General features: G+C 39.0%; 1 protein-coding gene across 1 annotated transcript in view; it reads left to right on the top strand.

The window, feature by feature from the left end:
• Positions 1 to 25,819, top strand: part of SUCLG2 (succinate-CoA ligase GDP-forming subunit beta) — a 125,653-nt gene that overhangs the window by 182 nt on the left and 99,652 nt on the right. The gene's annotated exons all lie outside the window — the stretch shown is intronic.

Here is a 25,819-nt window from a genome sequence, read left to right on the forward strand (position 1 = left end):
CGCCGGCCCTGTTCCTGGCACAGGTGCCGAGGGAGGGCGGCGGGAGCGCAGCAGGAGCGCTGGGGAGCCTCTCAGAAGCTACCCAGCTCCTCGGCCGCTCAGCCGCTGCTTTCCGCACCCCCCGAAGCCGCTCTCCCCCCGCGGCCGGTGGGGCTCCCCCGACTCGCAGCCGTCCCTGTGCGCGGCTCGCAGCGGGAGGAAGCCCTTTCGCTGTCCGCCGTGGTGGAGCTCGGGCTGTCCTGCGGGTGTATTGCCTGGAGGATGCGCTGAGCCCGGAGCCGCGCTGTGCGCTTGGCGGCGGAGATAACCGGAGCGGGCGGCCCCGGCCGATCGCGCCTGGCGCCCGGCGGCTCGGGGCAGAGGCGGTGCCAGGTCTGGCCAAAGCGTGACCTGAAGCGCCAGCTCTGGCCCTGAAACTGAGAGCACGTGTGATTGTTGCCGCAGCAGAAACAGGGGTGCCGTGTGTGATCTAATACCGTTTAGTTAACCACGTTGCAGGTGGCAGCACTGTGGAGGTGGCTGAGGTCCGGCTGGAGTGTTGGACCACAGTTTTGATAACCCGGAAAGGCCAGTCATCACTTTGTCTTCCCGGTGGTCTTGAATCTCCGAAGTGTGATGGGAAAGAGTAAATGGGCCTTCTTGAAGGGCTCATGCTCAGGCTCTCTCCCTTGGTATAGCAGTTCTTTATTCACCTCAACAGCAGATACGCTGTGGTAAAATGAGATATGGACGTTTTAGCTCTATCGCCTTTGGCAGCCAGCCTCTTTATATTGTCTTTTTATCAGATCAGCAGCTGCAGGAGAGTCTGCTTTCCTTAACGCTTCTAAGCATAAGTATTTTCCTAGAAGCAAAAGCCTCTGGAGCAAACAAGGCGTGTTTCTGGCTGGTTCTGCTCTGCAGGCACTGCTGCCGGTGTGTGGCTGCATGGGATGGCTGTTGGGTAAAGCCTGGTCTTGCTGCTGAACATAACTTGCATTGTGCATCTGGTTCGGTGTGCTTTACCTTTTAACCTGGAGGATATTAGCTAGCTCGGTTTTAAATGAAATCTTTTGTGCCCAACTTTCCTTTTTTAATGGTCAGAATGGTTATTTGGCAGTTTGGTGCAATTGATTAGTTAATTTAGTGCGTGTCAGTTTAATATACACACACAGAAGGAAAGTGTGTGTACTTCTGTATATATCCATACACATAAATGTGCATATACATACGTTTGTCTGTAGGCATACATACTTAACTCTGTTTATGTTGATAAGCAAGCCTATCAGCCCCAACAGTGTTTGGTGCTTATACATTACATAGGTGAAGGTGCATTCCTGCCATCATGGTTTAAGTGACAGTGATCCTATAAAGCTGAATTCAGAAGTAACCTCCCTGGATTTGTATATGTCCCTGCTGTTCCTGTAGGGCTCTGATGTGGGGGGATTTTGTATGGCCTGAGTGTGGAGTGCTGTCTGGGCAGTCATCTGAGAGTGAAGCGCGGAAGGTGCTTTGGTTGAGCTCAGTTCCAAGCTCGGTCTTTACCTGGCCCTGCAATGGGGATTTGAGGTGCAGGTGGAAATTAGGAGTTGGTGGTCTATTCTGTTATCTCGCAAAGCATGGAGTGATCCCATAAGGCACCCCATTGAAATCACTGGGTATCAGCTCAGGTTCTGAAGAGTATTCTTGGGATATTAAAGTGCCCAACTTTTAAAAAAACTTCATATTTGTGCGTTTTTTGTGGAATACAGGTATTGAACTTGTATTATAAATCACATTTTATTATTCTGTTTCTGAACGCTGACAGATATTGAGAGCATCTCGCAAGATCTGTGCTTGCCACCTAGACTACTTTCAAGAACCACATCGATACTGTATAACAACAAATCAGGATCTTAAATTCAAAGTATAAAACTTTGCTGTAGAAAGGTCTTAATTTTTGCAGCGTTACATTATCCAATTCCCATCTAAATAATATCCTAATCTTCCACTGTCTCAGACTTTAAACTACAAATAAATTCATCAGCTAGAGTCTGGTTTTCAGCCGTACAAAATAGCATAAATCATCTGAAGAGTAGGAGAGTCCTTGCACTGAGAGAGTTTTTCTCACTTGTGTCATTCCCTATTTAACTCAGACCAGAAGTTCCACTGTTTGTTTATTTATTTACCATAAACTGGCAAAACCTGTCCTCAAAGCCTGCCACATTGTTCTTTTCACAAATGGGGTCTTCCATATGGTGAGGGTGTAATCAAGAAATGTGTGTCTTTGTTGTTTTGGTAACCCTGTGTGAGTAGATGCTTGCTGAGATTTAAAATCTTTCCTCATCATCTTCATGACTTACGGTTGGCATTTGCACACTTTATCTGTTGCAAAATTTCTCATTATTCAAAATTTCTTATTATATAATTCTTATTAATTTATTATTATTTATGTTGATATTGTTCATAGCTGCGTTGAAACAAGCTTTTTGAGAAGTTGGTTGTATGCTATCATTACAATCTACACACAAAACATTCTTCTGTGTAACTTAATTTTAGGGGTGGAATAAATGGTACTTGAACCTATCACATGAAAATATTTTATTGTCCTTCTGCTTTCCCGTTGGCTCTTTACCTTTTTATAACTGTTGGACATTTTTTACTGTTTTTAATATTGATAGATTCAGTTCTTTGTGCTTTTGGAGTTTAAATCTGACCAACTGTTGCAAGAAGATAAAAGGTAGATTTCAGTTGTATGTGGTGCATGTGGACAAGCGTATTTAGACCTGTTCTTACCGGAGCAATATTTGTAAAGAGCTGTGACAAACGCTCCGGGGACCACTCTGCAGCAGAATTCAATCTTGTTGGCTAGCAACAAATAGGCTCCATTGAAGGCTGTTTATTTGAATGGGAGTTGGATCGGGCCCTTTGGGAGAATGCTATGTTTTCAGAACAGCTTCAGATGCAGATGATTTCAGCGATGAATATAAATGAGGAACAATTAAATCAGAATCATAGAAGAAAAAATGCTTAAGGTAACTCTTCAGTTTTCTAAGTGAGCAGATTGCCACTGCGTTGTGCAACCCTGTCCTGGCCTTCAAAACTGTCCTCAGTCCTGCTGAAACATTTCCAGATTTCATGAGTGTTAAAAGTTGTTTTTAAAGAAAAGAGGGGGAAGATTGAATTAAACAATATTCCTGTTACAAAATCTGCTGCATGCTATATATGTTAAAAATAGGGATCTGTACAAGGTTGCTCACTGCAGATGTGTTAAATTCCTAGGCTTGAGTACCTAAAAAGCCTCATTAATACTGAACAGAGAAAGTTCTGTCTTTGTTAAGAAGCTATCAGCTGGGACTTTAATGATTTCCATGCAACAGAAAGCATTACTGAAAATAACTTTTAATTCAGTATTTCAGAAGCTACTTCAGTGCCCAAGTCTTGCTTTTTCTTGGCTTTGTGTTAAGTTCTTAAAAGTTTCTTGAAGGTTCAGACTGTTTCCCTGTTTGGCTTTTTCTGGTTGACAGTTTTGCTATCATTTTTAGGATTTCACATTCAGAAGCAGGAAATACTTAAGCCTACAGACTTTCACAGACAGTTTTTTCTACAGGTACTTAAACCAAATGACTGGAAAGCTCTTGTCAAACTCTAGACAATGCCAAAGAGGAGCAGATGTTTGTCCCACTCCTCCCTGGAAGTTCCATTAAACACATGGTTATTGGATGCTTTTTTGAAATAAAAGAAGGGAATGAAAACAAATATAACCCAGACTGTGATTTTTATTTTTATTTTATTTTTAATTATTTTTTTTTCAGTTAGTTTTATACTCATGGAACTTCTGCCTTGAGAGCAACCTGTCTCTGGCACAGATACTCACTGCTTTATCTTGAAGTAGAAAAGGTTTGCTGTAGTTATTTACCTTTCTTTGTACCTCATGTAGTTATAATCAGGGGATAGGGCTAATGAGGTAAGAAGAGACAGCCTTCATGAATATGGCATTAAGTTGAGAATTAGCTGCAACACCCACAGCCTTAAACCTGGCTGTGGATGAGTAAACTCTTCCACCTGGCCCTCCAGCTGAACTCCCAAGCAGTTCCCCCAAAGAGACTCCTTACCTTGCTTGGGTATATTTAGTATTCATTAAAGTTTTTGCTGTAAAAGCAAATGTTTTTTTCATTGATCTGCCTCCTGAGGCACTATATAAATTGTCAGTTGACAAGCTCTGTGTTTTCTTTACTGGTATCCGAGTGATTGTTTCCTCCCATTTTTCTCTGCAGTGTTGTCAGTGCATGTGGCAGGTTTTTTATTTCTGTTGGGGTTTTTTTTTCACGCTTTCATTTGGTCTTTCTGGCTGATGGCTGCCAGCAAGGATGCTATGAAGAATGTGTGAAGATGTTGAGGCTCTTTTGGGAAAACAGAAAAGTGAGATGAGGGTTTAGAAACACTTGGGATTTGGTTGTTTCTTGGAAGTGAATGATTTCTCTGCTATATTTTCCCCTCTCCTGTTTGGAAGATTCATTTTCAGCAAAAATTGGAAATGTATTCATATAGTGCTTAGAGATATGATTCCCCCCCTCCTTATTTTTGGGGACTCCTTCACAGTTACAGTTCCAGGATGACTTAACCCCAACTGATAGACTTATTTTCTTTCTGTTGCTGTTGACCACGCAGTCTTTCTGAGCGTATTTGAGACTCTAATCTGCAGCATGAGCATGTACCCTAGGGATTTTCTCTAGAAAATTCCCTTCTTTAATAGTCTCTGCCGGGAAAGCCAATTTATAGCCATCTGTGAATCAGTTTGCTGTATCCTCAGCCCTACCCTACTCCATAGCATTTTAATAAAACGCAGGACATAGAAATCATGTTATCTGTGCAACTGATTATGACAGTAACTTTGGAGTTGGTAATTAAACATTGATCCATAATTAATAACTGGCTACTGATCTTATTTTAACTAGATAACACAGCAGGAGTAGCTATGAAATGAAGAGAAATTAAGATTGACTGTTGTGAAAAAATCCTTAATAGTGGAGTTATGCTGTGCTGTTGAATAGATGCTGTTGAAGTCTCTGTTGCATGAACGATACTTAAAACAGATTCTAAACTGTATGCTGAAGCCTTCATGATATTCTTGTATAATTAGTGGCTAAGTGTTGACTGTGAAGGAATTGAAAAACCAGTGAGTATTTGAACTGACTTGTTAGAACACTTTTTTGTATCTCCAGTTAAATGAAAGGTCTTGACTTTCACTTTTTTTGTCTTGTTTATTTAAAAGGTGCTGGTTTGTTGAACAGATTAGACATAGTGTGGGTTTTTATAAATTCCATGTCTCTGGTCTGTTTCCACTTGCTCATAGGTTTTCTAAATTACAAGAGTCTGTATCCCAAAATTGAATTGCATGTTTTATTTCTGTGGTGGTCCAAGGCTTTAGTGACTGTACGTACGGGGTATATGCCCTGGCACATGTTGTGTGGTCACTGAATCAGATCTGAGCCTCTCTTTCTGGGTGGTTTTGATGGCTTAGACAAAGGGAAGCATCTGGAAAGCTGGAGGTAACTAGTGGGGTTGGCCTCTGACATGGCCAAGTGACCATCACTTTGGTCCCTGGTGATACCAGGTGTCGTTCTGGGGAAGGAGACAGCCTGGGAGTTTCTCTGCTTTCCCTTTGCTCTGTACCTGCAGTTTGAAGCCTCAAGAAAACATTACAGATTTTAAGGCATTGTAAACCCCTGATGACTTCACATCCCCCTTTTCTCTCAAAATCTTTCTGTGAGGTGTTGGTTTTCATTATTATTTTACCATTAGATTAAGCTCCTGAAAAAATACCAGCCTGCATCAGCCATGTTTAAAGAACAGCACAAAGGTCGCATCTTTTTCCTGAGTTAAGAAACTGTTCTTCAGCTGTGGAAATTCATGCCACTTTGAGCAACAAGACTTTAGGGGAAAGATTCCTTTCTTAGAGCATGCTGCCTGCAGCTAGTTAAAAAGATGGAAAACAGCTCCTTGGTGCATATGCTCCAGCCCTAAGGGGTGTTTTGAACAGCATTTTGGTTTGTTGCATAGCGCTTTATTGATTGGCCCTCGAGAGCAAAGTAGATGAAATTTGCCTCTACTATTTGTATCTTCGTATAATTAAGTATTTGGATTTTGGTTTTCGGCTTTTTTTGCAATAAAAAGCACCATAGCTTCATGTTCTTTGCAAGTGAAGGACCAAAGGTTATGTGCACATCTTTATCAGCTAAATTAGGCTATAGAGAAGTCATTATAAATGTTGCAACTTCACAGTACGCTTTCTGTGTTTTTAGGGTGGAGATGTGACTATATAAAGTGCCTAGGCATTTGGAGTTTATATATTTGGCTGTTTGTCTTAAGGAAGGTGGAACAGGCAGAATACCCCCGGGGGCAGTAATTTAGTTTGGAACAAAAGGATTATTTTTTATTTTCTTTTTAATGATTAAGCTCTAGATGGAAATTTGGTTTGTCTGAAAATGGATGGCTATTTTGGGAGCATCGGTAGCAGAACTTTAAACACTCATTTGTACAGTGTGCCTTTAGAATACTTCAGGAACAGTAAACAAGTTCATAACAATAACTGGGAAAGATGAAAAATGGCAAGGTATTGTAGGAGTAGATAGACCTGGAGGAATATAAGCAATGACCATCATCTCAATTTGGGTCAGGAGGAGAGAGAATCATTCTTACTGTAGTTGCTTTACCTTTGGTGTCTAAGTCTTGTCCATTTAAATTATTTGTAAGATGCAAAAGTTTTGTAGGAATAGTCAGTTATGGAGAATTAAGTGAGATTTTTGATCATGGTTGCTAGGTTTGCTTGTCCAAGACTTTTGGCTAAAAAATATGAAGCTGCAAACTAAAAACCAGGCACAGATTACTAGTGGAACTTCATCATTCTTTTGAGATCTTCCTGTGAGGGATCTGTGGACAAAAGAACAGTTTAATTTGACATCTGCTAATTTAGTGGCAGCCAAGAAAGCAGTTACTGCCTTGTGCAAAAAGGAAAAAAGGTGGTATAAAAATGTCTGGGAAATTCCAGTTATAGGAGAAGTTTTATGTGCAAATTAAAGATAACAATGATAGACATAGGTGAAAGATATATATATTTGTAATAATTATAGATGAAAGGGCCATTAAAAGCAACCATATACTTTTTATTGTCAACATACTCCTTGCTAATGGTCTGAAGATGGCATGAGAAATTTATTTCCCCTTAAATTTTCTAGCTTCTTCAACTCTGCCACTCCAAGCATATTGGAAACAGTGAATCTATTTAATTGAATTCTTTCATGCAGAGTTTCAGTCTGCATTTGTTTTTCAGTTAAATGGCTCGGATTAAAGTAGTCTAAAGTAACGCCATAAATTTTGGGAATAAAGGAACCGATATTTAGAGCTTGCTTTAAGCATTATGTGAAAGGTTATCTGGGAGAGCAGCTGGAACGCATGGCACTCTATTTAGGGAGGGTTGATGACCCAGCTGAGAGTCTTGAGTTCAGGATTAGAGGGCACACAAGTATTATTGTACATGTCTGCTACAGACAGGTTGATCAGCAAGAACCAGATGAAGCTTCATAAGACTGTAGAAAGCCGCATAATAGCACACCGTGGTCCTCAAGGGGGGCTTCATTTGCTCCAGTATTTGCTGGACTGGTGGTGCAGCAGGGAACAAGTAATCAAGTAATCCAGGAGGTTACTGGAGACTGTTGATAACAGCTTCCCAGGGCAGATGACTGAGGAGCTGAAAATGGGATGCCCTACTGGACATCACACGTAGAAACAAAGGAGAGCTGGTTGGGAATGTGAAGACTGGGGAAGCCTGAATTTATAAAGGAGAAGTGCTTGGCTGATCTGATAGCCTTCTCTGATGTAATGACTGGCTTTGTAGTGAGGGAATGCAGTGAATGTTGTGTATTTTGATAGATGCAGCATGGGTTGTAATAAGGCACTAGGAACAAGGCTGGGAATATTCCCAGTATCCTTAATCAGTGAAGTAATACCATCATCCTTTTGGCTTGGACTTTCTGTTCCAGTACGTTAAACTCCTTTTCCTTCTTCTCCCTCCATATAGTCAGGCCGTGATTTATACTGAGCTTATCAGTGCCATTCAGAACTGTACATACTCTGACTTTTTTTTCCTCTCTGTAGAAGTAATGGAGAGGTTATTTTGGTCAGTCCATTTTCAGAATCTTCTACCTTCCTGATAGTCTACCCAAGGTGACAAAAACATGGCAGAGTTTTCAGTCTGTCAGATGGGAAATGAGTTTTAAGTTCTCTGCAGTCTTGCAGCCTGTTGCAGACCATGAATTGTAATGTCTGGCCATTTTCTGGTGTTTTCTTCTACTGGTGCAGAGGTGCCTCATCCCACACCACACATCTGTCGAGTGAAATAAAATGAGATTTTGTGATTATAAAGTAAAATGCATGTTCTTATGTCCTTGACCTCAGTAAGATATCTTATTCCTTTAAAGGTCTAGTAACAGAGATATTGCGAAAAAACACCCATCACAGCTAGTTGCCTAGGATATTTTTTAGGCCATTCCTATAGAAGTGGGAGGTTTCAAGTGGAGATGGGATGTCTTGCTTGGTGTTTGCCACAGAGGAGCCCAGGGCTAGGAGGAGCACTTGGGAGTTTCTGACGCTGCAGAGCTGTCACTTCCCACCTTGTGCAGGGGGTTCTGGCTGGTCACAGACTGGATTTCTGCTGGTAGCTGAAGGCTTTGTTCATTACTTTGCTGTCCTTACAAGTAGCCATTTTGTGTTGGCATTGGCTTTGCTGGTGACCTCTCTCACTTAGTGTCTGATTAATGTTATCATCTGGCAAGCAGGTAGTGTTTTTAAAGAGCTACTTGACGAACATGCTTCTGATGAAGGATTGCTCTCCCCTACTCACTTTGCTCACTGATTAGCTTTTACTGTACACCCAGCTTCCACATCTTGGCAAGTCTCAGTCATTCCACATGGCTGAGTGCAGGCAGCGGATGTGCCTGCATTTCCAGAAAGCAAGAAATCAGAGATTGCTTTGTTTTAGAGATGACTTGAAATAGGCTGTTATTTCCTGGAAACGTTTGATTGGTGATGTTAGAAATGCAGAAATCCTCTTTAAGGTCAGAGTCTTTGATGATTAAGATACGATGCTGCTCATAGTGTCCTAGGCTTGCTTTTGAGATTTGAGCATGGCAGCAGGGGGAATTTCCAGTGTGAATAATGGAGAAATTATTTAATAAAGAAATTACCTGCAAAGGAAGGGAAAAAGTTCATGACTTTCGGCTTCCTAGTAAAGGCATACTTTCATCAATTATTCTGTGGGGGTTTCTGGTGTCTCCCTACCTCTGCCCAAGCAGCCAGAAGGCTATCTTGCTCCTATATGTCTGTTACTTGAGTTTGCTTCATGTCAGTCTAAGTCAAATGGTCAAATTAGAAGCAAGATTTATTAACAGTAAAAGATGTGAAGCATTCAGATTTAAACAAAAATTGCATACAGGTAGGTGTTTTTGGTGCTTCCGGGATAGCAACTGTTAAGTCCATTCTGATAAACCTGCTGTGACTTAGGCATGCAATGGAACTGTTTCTGTAGATACTTTTCTGTATTTATTATTCCACTGCTGTGGGCATTCGCTTTTTTGTGGCTTGGGAGTGCTGTGGTGCTTAGTGCTCAAATTCATAATCTTCTGTGATGACATAATTAGGTAGCACAGAAATTATCATGATTTGACTTCAAGTATTAAAGAGCTGGAATAAAAAAACTGTGATTATGTTTCTTATTTGCTTCTCTGTGATGAGAAAGGGAGCTCAGACTGTCTAAATTGGCATTTTATTGCTGTTTTTCTTAAGATACCTGTAACTTCTACCACTTGAAAAAGTATTCTTCCAGGGTATGGTAGGCATGAAATGCTGCTCTGATAGATATGTTTACTTGAGACAGAAACTCAGAAGCATTTCTGATCAAGCTGTTGACCATGTTTTGTGTTTCCTGATGATTCAGGAAGCTTAAATTAGGATGCAGTGTACACAAATTGATAGTGGGGTTACTCTGAAAAGCAGAGGTTGGTGGTAAAATAGTTTAAGAATTACTTTTTCCTGGTTGTATTTAATATATAAAGCATTTCTTTACAGTTGCATAAAAGTACAATTTTAATCCTGTAAAAAAATTATGAAGTTAAACACTTTTTCAGATGAGAACAAAATTATTAATTTCCCCTCTAGATACTTAAAATAAGAGCGTATTTCTGATTTATGTGGAGAAGATAGCTCATTTCACTTGCTGAATGCGTGGTGCATATCACTAACAATCTCCTTTCATTTGCAAAGGCAGGGAATGTGTTATGGTATTTTCTGCAGCTGATTATTCAGTTGTGTATGGTAGAGAGTTTATTTTCATCAGATACTTCAAAGCCCTTACTTTTTAGGTCAGAAAAGTATGCTTTTCCTAAAGCTTTGAAGTTTTAAACAAGCAAAATGAACATAATTTGACTAAAATTAATTACTAATGCAAAGCAGAGCTACTGGTGGCTAGCACACTGACAAAAGCAGAATCTGTGAATTCATACTCTTGTTTCCTTTACCCAAGCAAAGGCTTTGAAAATTGATTTCTGAAGTATAAAGCTTCTTGGGCACATATGGATGTACAATAAGCATTTTTAATACTGTTTTATTCCGCTGAAGTTTTGTTAATGCTGGGGAAAAGAGTTTTGCAGTTGCTTTCTGAATTAGGTGGGGGGTGTTTGCCACTTTGAGGGGACTAGCAGCTTTGTGCAGGCTGCTCTGTTTACTCGACATCCTGTTTGTTACATGACCTTACGCATGTTGTTCCAACCAGAAGGTTTTCCTGTAATCGCAGGGAATAAGAAGCCTGCAGCATTTTGGCTGGGTTTGCACTGCTCAGGTGAACGTTAGTGGGATTGGAGTAGACCCGGCTCTGCTCAGTCAGCCTTTAAATGCTAAGCAGAATGCATTAGGGAGCTTCTCAGCGTCAGAAGTGTGCTGTCACTTAATTTGCAGGGATTTATATTTTGGTGTTTGCATGTAAATAGAGGCCTTGATACTCCTCTGGGTGGAATGGCAGGATGCAGGTTGTCAGAGGTTTGGCTATGGCCTGATTAATTTGGTGGCTGGTCATTAGCAGCCTGACTGAAACAACTGTTGACCAATAGGCTGACAAGGTGTGGGAAGTGGGATATTGAGGTCAGGTTCTTACTGTTCAAGACAACATTCTTCTACCATCTTCTCTTTTACTTTTGAGGACTGTAGTCCTCACAGAACCATATCCACAAATACCCAAAAAGATATCCAGGTGGTAGCTGGTAGGATCTGCCTTGTGGTGCACAAGGATATGGGCTCACATTCTGGCTTTCTGAGATAAGGAGAATAAGGATGACAGAAGGAGCTCAAGTATGACCCTGTGCATGTTCCTGGTAGTTTACAATGGAGCTTAGTGAGTAGGCGAGTGTATTTACAGAATAGCTGTCAAAATCCCTGTGTGTAAGCAAGCTGTAAATAAGTCTGTAATCATTACTGGAGACTTTAAATCTGCAATGAGTGAAGGACTTGCTTCAAGTTCATTCATTTCTCTGCTTCCTTGCATGAGAAGTAAACAGAAGGATAAATCAGAAAGCTGAGTTTATAAATGTGATTTAAAGGCAAATTGGAACAGAATTGTGTAGTTTCTGGTTTTTTTTCCGTGAGCTAATGACCCAAATAACTTCTGCAGTATAGGAACATCACACCATGCTGCATCATCTCTGAGGGAGTGCAGAGGTTAAGCTTGGGATCAATCAGTTTGCAATCAGACTGATTATAAAAGGACAAGGAGGAGTACAAGATAAAATCAAAAGAACACAGTAGGGCAGACACCTATGGGGCGAGATGTTCGGGAACTCTTGAAGTAAAAGGGTTTCTTGCTGTAGACAGCTAGCAGGAACATTCAGAACTGCTAAGAGTTTTGTTAAAATAGCAGTGCAGGAGTTTTCAGCCCTACTTCCACCCTGAGCACATTTACTAAGAGACTAGCAAAGCTTAAATAATCCTTACTGTTTTATCTGCGATAGTGTGAAATATCCAAGACATAACTGAGGTGCTTCTAAAACTTCGTGTTTTTCATGTGCCTATTGCTGTGGCTTAGGTGAAAGGGAAAGGTTCCTGAATAGATGCTGTTCCTTGTTTTTAATCAATCAATATGGCTTTGTAAACCTTTGTTTCAGAACCATGTATAATATGTGAGCCTGGTGCTGTCTTCTGGAGTCCTTTTCTGTTTCTGTGGCATTTGTTAAAGTGCAGTAGAACTGTACCATTTCGTGTTGGAGTCACTGTGGAAATATTTAGAAGGTAGGTTTTAATGAAAGAGATAAATAAAGCAAAGAAATCCTTGACAGCATCAAGCCACTTCAGAACTGATGGATGTGCTCCTGACATTCCTCTTTCCCTGCTGAGGGATTCCACCACTGAGAGAGGAAAGAAAATGCTGAATCAAAAATAAGGAAGGGTGTTGAAGTATCACTATATGTCTACAAATAGCATAGTGGTTAATATGTTATTACAGTTAAATACAGTTTTTAGTGGCAGGAATGTTGGTTTAGAGGTGTGGAGGAGGTCGATCCTCTTCAGTATTTATTAATGAATTAATTTTGAGGTGGTGGGTAGTGGATGAAATGTTCAATTCCTGCAGTCACAGCATTTGTGTTTTAATCTTGAAAAGCTCCAATGGAGCCACATATTTTTAGATCCAGTTATCTCGCAAAGTTGGCGGTTCAGCTGGTGCGCGAGTTTTAGGAAGGTTCACCCACTTCAGTGAGGAAATCTGGGGAGAGTGGGGGAGTTTGATTCATGACTTGACTTTGGGGTCAGTTCCAGTAGGTTTCTTTCTTTAGTTAAATCATTCACTCTCCCAGGTTAATTTTAACATTCAGGGTAGGCTGTTCAGGTTGAGGCTGAAACTGGGTTTTTTTTCTAAATGGTTTCTGTAGGATCTTGCTTCTTTGAACTGGCGTGTATTACACATGAATGTCAGACCTTCTGATTCTGACTAGAAGTGCATCCCGCTGCAGTCTCTTCTGTCTCTGTATTTTCTCCTTAAACAGCAGAAGCATGGCTTATATGGCCATATCATATACCGAGTATTTTTACAGTTAGTTGTTTGAAATCAGCTGCAGTTCATGTCTACGACAATATTGAAATAAAACTCCTTTGGCAAGACATGATTTTGAAAGAGAAAGTAATATTGTTTCTCACGTAAATTGTGTATGAATAAATAATTACAAATTGACAGATATTGCTTGTAGTGATTCTTCTTGAGTGAAAAAATAACCCCAAACCTCTTCCTATTTTCTTCTCAATTTAGGAACTTAAAAATCTTAGGAGATAAAAAGAGAAACTAGATGCAGCCCCAGCACAAGCAAGGAGAAATTACAAGTTGAAAGTTTAACAGCTGCTTTTGTTTTCAGGGCCATGTTGCGCTGCACTAAATCTTCAGATGGACAATCTTTTACTATTCTATTCCTGTAGATAGATTAGAATTTATTAGTAACAACAAAAAGGTACAATAGGTGGTTGTGTAGAAATAGCAGTGTAGCACATTCTTCAGTGTCCCTAATCCAAGCTCCTCAGCCTCTGCCTAGGTGAGCTCAGTGGAGCTGGTGTGTCCTCTCAGACAGTTTCTCAGTCTCTGCCTTTTAGAGCAGACCTGTGTTAACACATGCCCAATTCAGCATGTGCCTCTGTAAGGGTTTGTAAAGTGCTAACACTTGTACGCCAGATGGGCACATTCTGTCACCTGCGTTTGTAGGTAAGAATCCCTGGGTGCAGGTTCCCATGCACATAAGTGTGAATAAGCGTGATGCTTTCTGCTGCAGCAGTATGTTTGTAGGTCTTTACAGTTCTGAAAACTTGTGCTTTATTCAGAGAGCTCATCCTGAGGATTCATTCGCCACCGGCTTTTAGTATTCCTTTAAATAGTGTACAATATGTTCTGGTTTAATTTGTTTTGAAACAATTCAGCCATACTTATAAAGCCTTACGGAACTCATCAATACTGCCTGTATATCTGTCTAACAAGAGTTCAGTAAAATTAGCATAATCATTAAACAAATTCTCATTCTGTTAGTAATTGGTGACTGCCTACTTCTCAACAGACAAGTGATGTCAACTGGCATGTATTAGTTTTTGGTATGCTCTGTTATGTACAGGCAGGTAATCTGTAGTTTATATCCTTGCCTTATTATGTTGCATTAGAATAATCACTGCTGCCTGGCGATGGAGGAGAAGTACTTTCTCTTCCTTTTCTAAAATTGACATATTACTAGTTCAAGAAAACTCATTTCTTTGATGTTTGTCACCATCTTGATGTTTCCTGCTGTGATGCACTGTGATTCCTGCCTTCCTATCTCTGTTTTGCAGTGGCTCCTATTAAAAGAACCTTGCAACATGACAAGAGAAATTGTTGTTTGCTTGAACTATGTGTAAGTCTTCAGGGGAAGATTTAACTAAGCATTTGTTTTGATTGCATAAGCTAGTATTAAAATGGAGACACAAATAATATAGGAATAAAAAAATAAAAATACTTTGATTATTTTAAACTGTAGACTTCTGAACTAGAGCTCTTCTGGAGCATTGCTGTTCTCTACAATGAATTGCAGTGAATTTGTGTAATTGTTTTAGAAGGAAATGCCCCGTTTGAGCATGTGGCTCCATGTTGTCTTCCCCAGGCTTGGTTTGCCACAGGCAGCAGTCTGGTGTGTCTGCTGCCCCTGGGTAAGGGCAGGTTGTGGTCAGAAGCAGTGGTCCTGCCCTTATCACAGCATTGCTGGTGTGTCTTGTACTGGTTCTCGTCTTTACCTGGTCCTCTCATGGGTTGAGTTGTAGAGTCAGCAGCAAAAGCAGCTTTAAGCTGGGTTAGCTTCACTTGAGGTCTGGGGGACATGAGGGAGGACATAGGAGGGAGCAGCTGGGGAACCGTGTTGGCAGCTTGCCTCCAGGTCATCTGAGCAGAAATGGGAAACCACAGCTCTGCAGTAATGACTTCTTCTAGTACCTTGGCTTCTTGGTTTCAAGTAATACAAAGCACTTGGCTGGTTTAGGTTTTTATATAGCCATGTGAGGGTATATCAGCAATACGTGGGAGAGTGGTGGTGAAATCTAAACTGGTTTCAGCTTTGGTTGGGAGACTGCGCAAGGCAGACTGATGTAACACAGGGCTAGTTTTCCTGGACTGCAGAGGCATGTGGGGAGCAGTTGGTCGATTGCTTGAATGTGCTGCTGTCAAAATGTCACCAAACTGCCTGTGGATGATCTGATACGTTTCTCCTTCAGTCCAGTTTAGGATTTAATTTCGGCAGGGCTATCTGGGTTTGCTCACTTGACATAATGGTTAGGTTTTCAGTAAGGTGGACTTCTGAGCAGAAACGGATGCCTGTTTCATGTTTTTGAAGTTGCTGAAGTTTGCATAGCTAAACAAAACTACACTTTCCAAGCTCTTGGTCATCCTTTCAACTGTTTATCTCAGTCTAATTTTCATAACCAATATAACAGTAAAGATCCTACTAATATTAACTGTGTGCTCCTTTTATAACCAAGCTCCCAGTTCTATTTTTTTTCTGCATATGAAGAAAATCATTAAGTTATTTAACATAGCCATCTTGTTTCAAAGAAACGTGTAGCTGTTGGGAATAATAATGATTACCCACCAGAACATGCTGTCTGTCTTTAGTAAACGATGATGTAGTGGCATATTTCATGGTTGGGGATTGGTTTTTTGTATTTTTTTGAAATTGGGTGTTACATAAACCTTAACAATTGCAGTGACAGATCTCACTTGTTCTGAAAAGTGAGTATATGGTTCAGTGGTATAAAACAGTAACTTGCCGCTACAACTTATTGATCAAAATGCCGTAGCCTTTAAAGAAATGGGAATGCGATACTTTTTTTTGTCCAAGACATTCTGCATTTTACTGCTCAAGATATTTTGTATGGTTTATTTTGTACAGTTTAAGTAATAAATTTGAAACTAAAAGGCATGTAACTGTTAACTAGTTCATGTGTTGCCCTTGTTTTAATTCAGTTAAAATTAATTTGCATTTGAAGGAATAAATAGAATCATAGAGTAGTTAGGGTTGGAAAGGATCTTAAGATCATTGATCCTCAGCTGTACTTGTGGAAGATCTTAAAATCAAATGTTGTTTATTAAAATCAAAGCTGCGTACAGTGTTTTGATACAAACTAGAAGAAATAAGCAATTCCTAGCTGCTGTGGACAAAAGCGTGGAAACTCTGTTTTTTGTCAGGAGAATATTCAAGACTTTTTCCTAAACTAGCTCACAGAATCAGTTTTATCCTTTATAAATATATCACAGAAGTGTGGATCAATCATAGCGCTCAGTGCTGGATGAAGCTTCTGGGCTGATACCAAAGGGACCGCACTGCCATATTGTATCCAGTCTAAAGTGGGCAATTTGGGATGTTGAAGGAAGATGATTTCTTCTATGGCTTTTAAATAGGATGCTCTGGATGCTAAATCCTGCTTTGGAAGATTCAAATTACTGGTTTGTGGTAGCAAACAGGACGTTTGCTGTCCCGTTTTTCATAATATGCCCATAGGGGTGTGGCATTAATCATCTTTGCATAGAAGGGGATGTGTGGTTTGATGTAACATGACAGATCTTATAGCTGATGAGTCTTACCATAAGTCTTTCCATTTTCTTTTATGCTTGAAATACTTGCTTTCATACTGAACAAAATGTAGTAATCTGTGTTTGCTTTCCATGACTTAGATTTGTGGTAAACTTTTTCTGTTTAGTGTAGTGCCTTTTCTTGCAAATTTTTGTTTCTTGTTAGACTGACTCTATGGATACTTATTCTTTACATCAGCACTGCCAGTAAACTGAAGGAAGTGTGTTAGTTTGTTTGCAGTGAGTTATGTGGTGCATTTCAAGTATATGACCTAATAAAATGTGCCTGTACCTGTGATGGTTTATAGGAAGGTTTGCCATTTAGTTGTATTTTCAATGGTTCCTTTTTGATAGGAACTTCTACTACAACTTTGTCAATTACAGGAGCTGTATGTCAATAAATACAATAAAGGTTTATTCCTTTTACTGATGAATGGTGTGCTGTTTCATTACTGTCATCTTTGTGTATCTATTTTCTTTCATATGCTCTTGGAATTCTGTTACACGTCAGAGTGCACAGATTGAGTTGGAATACTGTAGAATGTGTTGAGTGAGCAAATAGATACTTTGTTTTGGTTAGATTCTTTTATGTAGGATACACTAAACACTTTATTTTGGATACAAAACCCATCTAAATGATCTTCCCATAGACATCACAGGTTTTCTTCCTAATTGACTTATTTCCAGTATAACGATTACAATATAGACCCTATGTATACAACTTGATCCTGTAAACATTTGGCAAGTAATTTTCATTCATGCAGAGATGAGCTGGCGCAGAGTCTATTAGCATAGTTACAGCTATGTTCCTTCAGTGGAGCAGCAGGATGGGAAGAAAGTGGTATGCATTTATTTGACCAGCTTTACTTTCAGGTGCTGTTAAGAGATCTTTGTTTCATGTTAATACTGGCTTCCATTCATACTATGAATGGAAAGGCAATGTTGGATGTTGCTGAGTATATCTTCCTTTGAACAGTCATGCGGTAAAATGCATTAAGCTGGGTTTATGTAAACAGTAGAGCTGTTCAAACTATATAGATGTGTCAAGGGACGTCAAGTTCTCCCAGAAATTTGCTTAGTGGTGGTTTTGTTGTTGGATTTGTTTTCTTTAATAGTGCTGATTATCACTGGATTCCCTTTCCTCAGCTAGAATTATTTGGCATTTTCCAATAGTACAGATTTGACCTGAAGAGACTTGCTAAGAGAGACTAGGTGTTTGAGGTTATGGCTTTTTTAAGTGAAATTGTCTGAACATGATTAGTGAACTCAATATGGACAAATATGTAGTTGTGGATGCTTAGCCAAGGTAATTCCATATGGAACTGGGCATGAAATGGCACAAAATTTTTTTAAGCTAATTCTTTTAAGACCAAAAGGTTTTGGTTGTGATAGAGACTATAATTTGATTCTTCAGTTGTTTGTCAGTCTTGGCCTTTTAGTTCTTTTTAACAGTTTCTTCAATCACTTGGTACAGAAGAAATTCGAGTGATTCATTCATGTTTGAAAAGAATATGTGGTGCTTAACAGTTAGAATTCTTCAGGTAGGTGGTGGCGTCTGCCTGTGAGAGCCCCTCTTCAGCCCTTGTAATATATTAAAAAATGATTTTCTTTTGCTATTTGGAAGAATACTTTCTTGTAGTAGTAACTTAATGAGTTGAAAGGTAAGTGTAAAGTTGCAGTGCTGGTAATACTGCTGGCTAATAATGTTCCTAGTGTAAGCTTCAGTTGTTCTACTGACACAGCTACTTCTGAGCTGAATTGGCTTCAAAAAGCCACTGTTTTTTTCATGTGTGTACATGTCACTGTGGTGTTTTCTGCTTGTTTGTTTATTAGAGCTTGCCTGCTTATCTTGTCTGTTTATCTTACCTGTGCCACTGTGCCACTGCTTGGTACCTGATGCATACATGCTGTACATGAATATTTATATGAAATCATCTGTCTTGGAGCCAACCTTAGAAGCTTTACCAGGCAGGCAGGCCAAAGAGTGAAAAACCATTATACTGAGCTAATACTTAGCATATATGTTCATTTAAGATATAATCAGTAGCTGCTTGCATGAAGCTTGCATTTATTGTTACTGCTCTTGTTTTGTGGTTACACGGAACGTTTATTTCTGAGCAGTTTTGCTGAAGTACTTAACATGCAATTTGTAACCTTCTTGGTGAATAGGTTAAGACAGTCTCTCCTGGGTTTATGAGTATGTGTTTTTCTTCTTTCAAAAGGAAGCACTCAAAAGATTCCTCCTGGGTCATCTGAAAGATGTTGCACATCAGAGTGGTTAATGCTGCATACATAAGGACAAAGACATTTCTTTGCAGTGTTTTTCTAAATCTGTTTGGTGTTGGTTTTTTTTACATACATCGAAGCAGATTTCTGCTATAAAATGTACTTGTAGTTCTACTCCTGTTTAACTATGTTGTTGTCGTTTAGCCCATATTCTTGAAATAGTGCAGATTATTTTTTGTGGCCAAGAACTGGAAAACTGAGTAGCGGAAGAATAATGCAACTACTCTTTAAATGCATTATTTGTGCAGAACTCTTAGCATTTTATATTAAAAGAATGGACAAAAAGGAGGTAAATAAGAGATTATGCAGGTTACATGAACAATCAGCTTTTTCTCCAGCAATAGTCAATAAACCACTGATATAGTTATGCAATACCTGGCTTTGTTAAGATGCTCAAAAGATATTTGATTTCTTGATGCACATACCACTCATTTTAATGACACTGTACGTATGTAATTGGACCAAACATGGTATCTAGTTATATGAAGTAGTACATTGAACATAAGGCTTCTTCAGAATCAAACACGCAATTACTAATAACAGTAGTTTTCTGAAATCCTTGTCACTCTACTGACTTTTGATCCATAATAGTATGATTCTGATGGGTAACAAAAATCTTGGGGGCTGGAGAAGGGAAGGGGGATTAGAGCTGAACCCCAGTGATACCTTTGTGCTTTTGGAAAACGTCACATAATTCTAACCAGGAGGACAGAATCCATTGTGAAACTTGTGGTTGATTAAATAATCCTGCCTTCATCTCACTTCACGTTATTGTTCAGTTGAGGCCTTTCATTCCACTTACTTGAATTTGGGGATTCTTGATGTTGTTTTTGGCTCTAAGGAAATATTATCAGTTGTAATAGAGTCCTATTTAAGTATATTTAATCTCTTTGATAAGTACTTATGTTAGAAATTTAATCTTAAGAAATATCTTATTAGGAAGAATTTAATTTCTGTTTAAAACTTGATTAATAAATTATAAGTTACTAGTGATATTGGCTTTATGATATTTTATAAGATTTATGATTTATTCTTAAAGCTTATTTATGGTTTATTCTTAAAGCTTATTTGTGATTTAAAATGAAGAACAAACCCCAAAGCTTTCAACTTACCTGGCATATCTGAATCTCAAACAAGAGCTGCTCTCCAGCTACAATGTGTGTATCAATACACAACACATACAAAGAGTTCACATGAAAGCTGTTTCTTTTTGTTCTGGTAATAGAAGGTCTGTTGGAAGTCTTCAGCGAAGCCATGAATAATATTTATTTTAGCCTTTAAATAAGGTTTTTCTTTCAAATGACTAAATTCTTTAGTTTGAGGTTTTCTTTATTCCATTCCCTGAAAACATATTGTCTGAATTTTCATTTAGGCTCACTGGAGTCATTTTAGGTTTTCCTTTGTTATAGCAACTGTAGCTAACATGCATCGAAATAAAATGCCACTAAAAAAAGGTTTAGAAAAATGTATTTAAACCCACAGCCCTTCTTTGGGCTGTTCAGAGCTTGACAAATTATTATTCAAGGTTAAGGGGTATGTACAGTGATGATGTGTGTAAGTTTAGTAAGATGTTTTAAAACTTTTTTTGTTGTTGGGAAAGAATGTCTTAACAGAAAAATGCCACCAATTGAAAATTTGCTCGTTCTTGCCTATTGTCTTATGAAGATGAAATGTGGGATGTCACATAGGCAGTCAGGTTTTATTGAAGTCCAAGTGTTTCCAGTGTCCTTTTCTCAGGCTGGCAGGGCAGAATGTACTCCTTGTACTCCAGTGCAACCTTGCAAGAAACAAACAGTTAAAACACAGATACATCTAGACTGTTGGAACATACTGTGCTTCAGCTGTAGACAAAGATGCATGGGAGGATCCCAGAGATGTATGGTGTTTTCCCTCATGGTTTTCCCACTAGTATGCAGGGAGAGGAGATAAAAGTATTTAAGCAGGCAATAAGATGGGAATAGAAGGTGGCAAGAATCAATAATGAACAGAAATCCTTAAAAGTTAGCTTTTGCTTCTGTGTGCTTAATTTTCCTCTTACTTGCTTCCCCCCCCCAGCAGCTTTCAGATTGAAATTATTTTTCTGATGGTAATTTGCAACCAAATTATTCAATCTGTTTTTTCATGCAGGACAGGACTGTGCTGGTGAAACCAGCAGTGCTGTTTAGTGCTGCTGAGAGCAGGGAAATAGTTGACAAGAATATTGCTGCAGAATGGGAAAATAAAGAGTTAATACGAAGACACAAGACACTGGTGTACCATGTTAAAGTGTCCTCCTGATAAGTTTCAGGAGAAAGGATGGATTATGGCTGCCTATAGGAGACTAAATATGGGAGATAGCTTTCTTTCAAAGCTCCCTAGACTCTTGCCTAGGCTGTCTTAGGGCTGGACCTTTGTGCAGTGACACTGTTATGGTCAGTCTCAGCTGTATATTTAATCTGTAGGATGTGTGGCGATTTATGATGCCCAAGAAATTTATGCTCTTTGAAGCCCACCTGAAATTATTCTGAGTGCTTGATATAAATGAGTTTGGGAGGTTTGGGAACTTCATCTGCAAAGATTTTTCAAGTTTCTTGTACTTCTTCATCCAGTTCTTTTTATTGCTGTCCCTTTTAAATCATTCAGATACAGATTTATTGCAACCCAGACATATTTGAGTTGGGAATTAGTTCAGGGAATCTGTTTACTCCCATTTCTAACATCTTGTGGTCACTTTTTTTTGTGTGTGCATGTGTGCCTTAAGTCTAAAATGCATATGTTTGCAACTGTTTTGATTTTTTAAGGTGGTCTTTTGGAAGAGTAGTTGTCTCCACGGATTCAAAGCTTTTGCTTTGTTTCATCTCTTGTACCTGCTTTACTTTGCCCGCACTTCTCAAGACATATGATATGTATACTGCGAGTGCTTTAAAAAACAAGGTCTTCATGTTCTTGCTCTTCAGAGCTTCTAATACAGACTTTGTCACAGCTGTTTTCTAAAATATATTGTACCCCTTACACAGTGGTAGGCTGCACTAATTCATTTTATTGGGTAGGTCGTTCACAACCAGGAGTTTGTCTGTTGTGGGAGGTCTTGATTGAAAGTCTTCAGCTGGCACTCAGAAAGGTGGTCACCCAGAGGAGAGGAGAAAAAATGTATGTGTTTACTAACCTTAAGTTTGTAAGCTGTGCTTTTCTGTGCCAGCAGTTCTTGGCCAGATCTTTGTTTCATCACCCTCCTTTCAAATGAATTATTCTCTTACTTCATTTCTGTGTTCTTCAGACCTGCCTGGTTTGTAATTTATGAAGTAAATATTCTCATAATATCCTGGTATTAATTATCCTAATATCAGTTATCCTAATAACTGTCTTTTTATAAGAGAACAGACCTGTCTCCACATGCTTATGTATAAATGCACTCTATCTATATGTCATATGATTAACATCTCAGCAATAATTTGGAGCATCCCGATGGAACAGTTTGAGTTAATATTTTCAAGTTATAAAACCGATACATATCAAAAGCTTCTGTAACAGCCAAGAGGGTGGTTGGGAACAGAGTTCATTGCAGGTTCCTGTTGGAGCTGTTAGCCTTGCTTTATTCATTAACTAGGCTGGAGCTGAGTTAACACTCGAGTGTGGCACACCAGATGGGTGGCACTGGAGATGACCTCTCTTCATAAAACAAGCAGGGCTTTGGTTGCTTTTCTTTCAGTGGCCTCTGCTCTCTATTTGTCACATGTTGTTAGTTATCACTGGTGGCCTTTATTAGGTGTTGACCCTTTGCAGTCCATATTACTTAAGAGAGTCCTTAAAGGATTTTATTATTTGAGCCTTGCTGGCTTGAACTAACAATGGAGATGTCCGTTGACACACAGTGCTGCATTGCAAGGTCCTTAACTACTGAATTTCTGCCTAGCAGAACATTTGAAAATGAGTTGTGTTGAAATAGACTTTTGTCAAGCAACAGCAACAGAAATCTGCCCTGGAATAAATTGTTTGAATATTTTCCCTTTCTATTTTATTTAGCTCAACTTAATCATATATACATATGAAACTGATTTACTATTCGAAATGATGAATAGAAGCTGTTTTGAAGACTTGTTCTTATTATAAATTATAAAACCAGTGACCAAAATTTTGTCAGCTGTATTACTGAGCTGTAGAAATCGTTATATAAAACAGTTAGTTGTAAATAAACACATTTAGGCATAAGAAAAATAATTTGGAAGTAAACATACTCCTATACCTAAGAGAAATCCTTAGTAAAACTTGTAACTCAGCTTTTTATGTAATGCATTAACTTTAACATTGTTTTCTCTGCATTTATTTAATTCTACCCAAGATCAGTTTGACGTGTGTCTCAAATATGTTTTGGCTTCCAGTAAGTACAAGATTAAAGAATATAAGAACAAATAAATGTATCTCTAGGGTTCATAAACATATAACTGATGAGGAAAAAAAGTGCTGTCAAACTTAGCATAGTCTTATCCTTCATTTCACATCAGCTTCCAGTTGGGGAGAATTAGGCTTTCTTCTGGAAAGAACAAAACCAGAATTAGAATATAATCATTTAAATCAAGGTTTCTTCTTTCCAGATTTAAATTGGAATTGATGGGTTGGTTTGTTTTGGTATAAGTCAGTCTGCTTTAAATAAAGGTGTGAGCTTGTTTTTCTGAACCCTGAAAGCCAGATTGCTAAATTCCTTGTTGCTCAAGAGATGCATTGAGAAATTTCTTTGTAGATGTGCTCCCGTTGTAGCTGCAGGCCTTGAGGGGGGGAGTGTGCACATCAGATACAATTTTTAACTAGAGCAGAATGGCTGAAAGCCAGTTAGTCCAATAGAGATTGGTATTGGTTTTTCCTCCTTCCTTGTCTCCCTCCCTCCACAAATGTGGTTGGCTTCTGATTGCAGTTGGGTTGTTCTTTCTTTTGCTGCTTACATCTGAAAGGGGGGCCTCTGGAAATGTACTTTAGTCTTAGGGTAGTGATCACATAACACAGTAATACACTCTTGGCTGCCTGTGCAGATTCAGGTGGTGCTTCTCCTCAGTGTGCGTGTGTGTATATGTATTGATTGTGTGCATGTATCAATAATGATGTATTCTGAAGTCCTCATAATAATAATGTTATGAGGTAGTCTGTAGAGAAAAAAAAATAACAAAGAGAAGGTTAATGACTGTCAGGGATAAAACTGGTATTTTCTTCAGTCACGCTAAAAGCTTGATAGAAACAAAAGGCTTGTACCACCAGCTTTTGGTTGAATTCTCTGGTCTTTTTTAATATGAGGCTAGAATTGACCCGCAGGGTCCCTCTTGGCTCTTGGTGTTAATCCATGTGTGGAAATGGTCATGAATTAGTAGCTGTTAGAGCCTAACAGGGGAACTTACAATAGGAAAACAAATTACATGTCAACAATTATGAAAGGGACTTTAAATTTTGACCCTATGCTTGAAGGCATTGCATAAATGGAAGCATACAGTGTTTGTGACTAACATGGAGGAATGTAAAGCACTGAGGTGCCTGTATGATAGTGGAATTAGAGATAGCCATAGGGCGTACTGGCAATATGTCATTTTATTCTTCCAAAATATGTTAACTAGGTTATGGTTAGAAGTATTTAAAATGTGTCATTCTGAGCTATTTGTAACTGTTTAAGTTCTGTGGGAGTCACTCACAGAAAACATGTGGTTATATGCTGCAGAAGGTGGGGGGTTTATTTTTTTATGCCGCAATCTTTTGTGCTGTGTTTCAAAGCAAATGGGAACAGATGGAGGCCTGCTTTTGATACAACATAGCATTTAAATCTCTAGTATTGTGAAGAGGGTTTGTATTACTGAAAGATTTTAATATGGAGGTTTTTTTGTTTTCAGTATGAAGCTGTATTAGGTAATATTTTGTATCATGCTGTTAGAGGTCAAAGTATTAGTACATTAAATAATCCTCTATGTCTAACATACCTAAATATATAGTGCTAGCTTGCATGCTGTGCTCCTTACTTCAGGAGAAACCAAGAATCGATTGTGGGCTGTCTGCCAGTGGGACAACACTTTGTCTCTCCATATGGGAAGAGCATCTTTTGCTGGCCCAAAAATGGGATTATACCATTGCCAGGAGTCAGTTCCACCTTTGCCATTATACCATTGCCAGGAGTCAGTGACAGCTCCTGAACTATTGCTTTTGTCTGTAACAATTTATCCTGTGTGAGGAATGTGTCCTTCCTTAAAATCTGTCAGTGATGAACCTGTGACTTTTATAATGTCTGTATTCAATGTCTACTGTCAAGACAAGCAAATGTTGTCTTTTTGTGTGTGTAAGGTTGCCATATCTTTGTATCCATGATATATATTTATACCTATATGCGCACACAAGCATCTAAACTGGCAGGCTGAGAATGGAAAGTAAATTCTTCTCTGACCATTATTGGCCTTGCACGGCTGATGTGGTTGTGCTGGCATCCTTGACTAACTATACTTGGAAGTTCATCCAACTAAGCATATACAACAGACCACCAAAAATGCATATATTAATACGTATTTTCATACAAGATAATGCTAATTCCACATCAAGTGCTTTTTCTTCTTGGAGAGGCTGTACTAAATGCTTAGAATCAGTAGAAATAATTTTTGTAGGGGAAAAAATAAAATTTAGTGTAAATAAGGGTACTTATTATGAAACAATGAAGTTCTAAGTTAACAGGCTGTTAATATTTTTATGGCACATAAAACCACATAAATAGACTTTAGAGTTCAAGCCAAGTTTGCCAGTCTGTGTTGATATTAAATGCAAGACATTATGTCTAGCCAAGAACACCCAGTGAGTCTTGGGGAGCTTTAAAAAAAGCCATAGACCTTTAGCTTTCAGAGTACTTTGGATGCCCAAATGTTAAGAAAAGGCACTTGGGTTAATCAATATGTATTTTACCTTTTCCCTGAAACT

This window comes from Lathamus discolor, chromosome 7, assembly GCF_037157495.1.
Source record: "Lathamus discolor isolate bLatDis1 chromosome 7, bLatDis1.hap1, whole genome shotgun sequence".
NCBI lineage: Eukaryota > Metazoa > Chordata > Aves > Psittaciformes > Psittacidae > Lathamus > Lathamus discolor.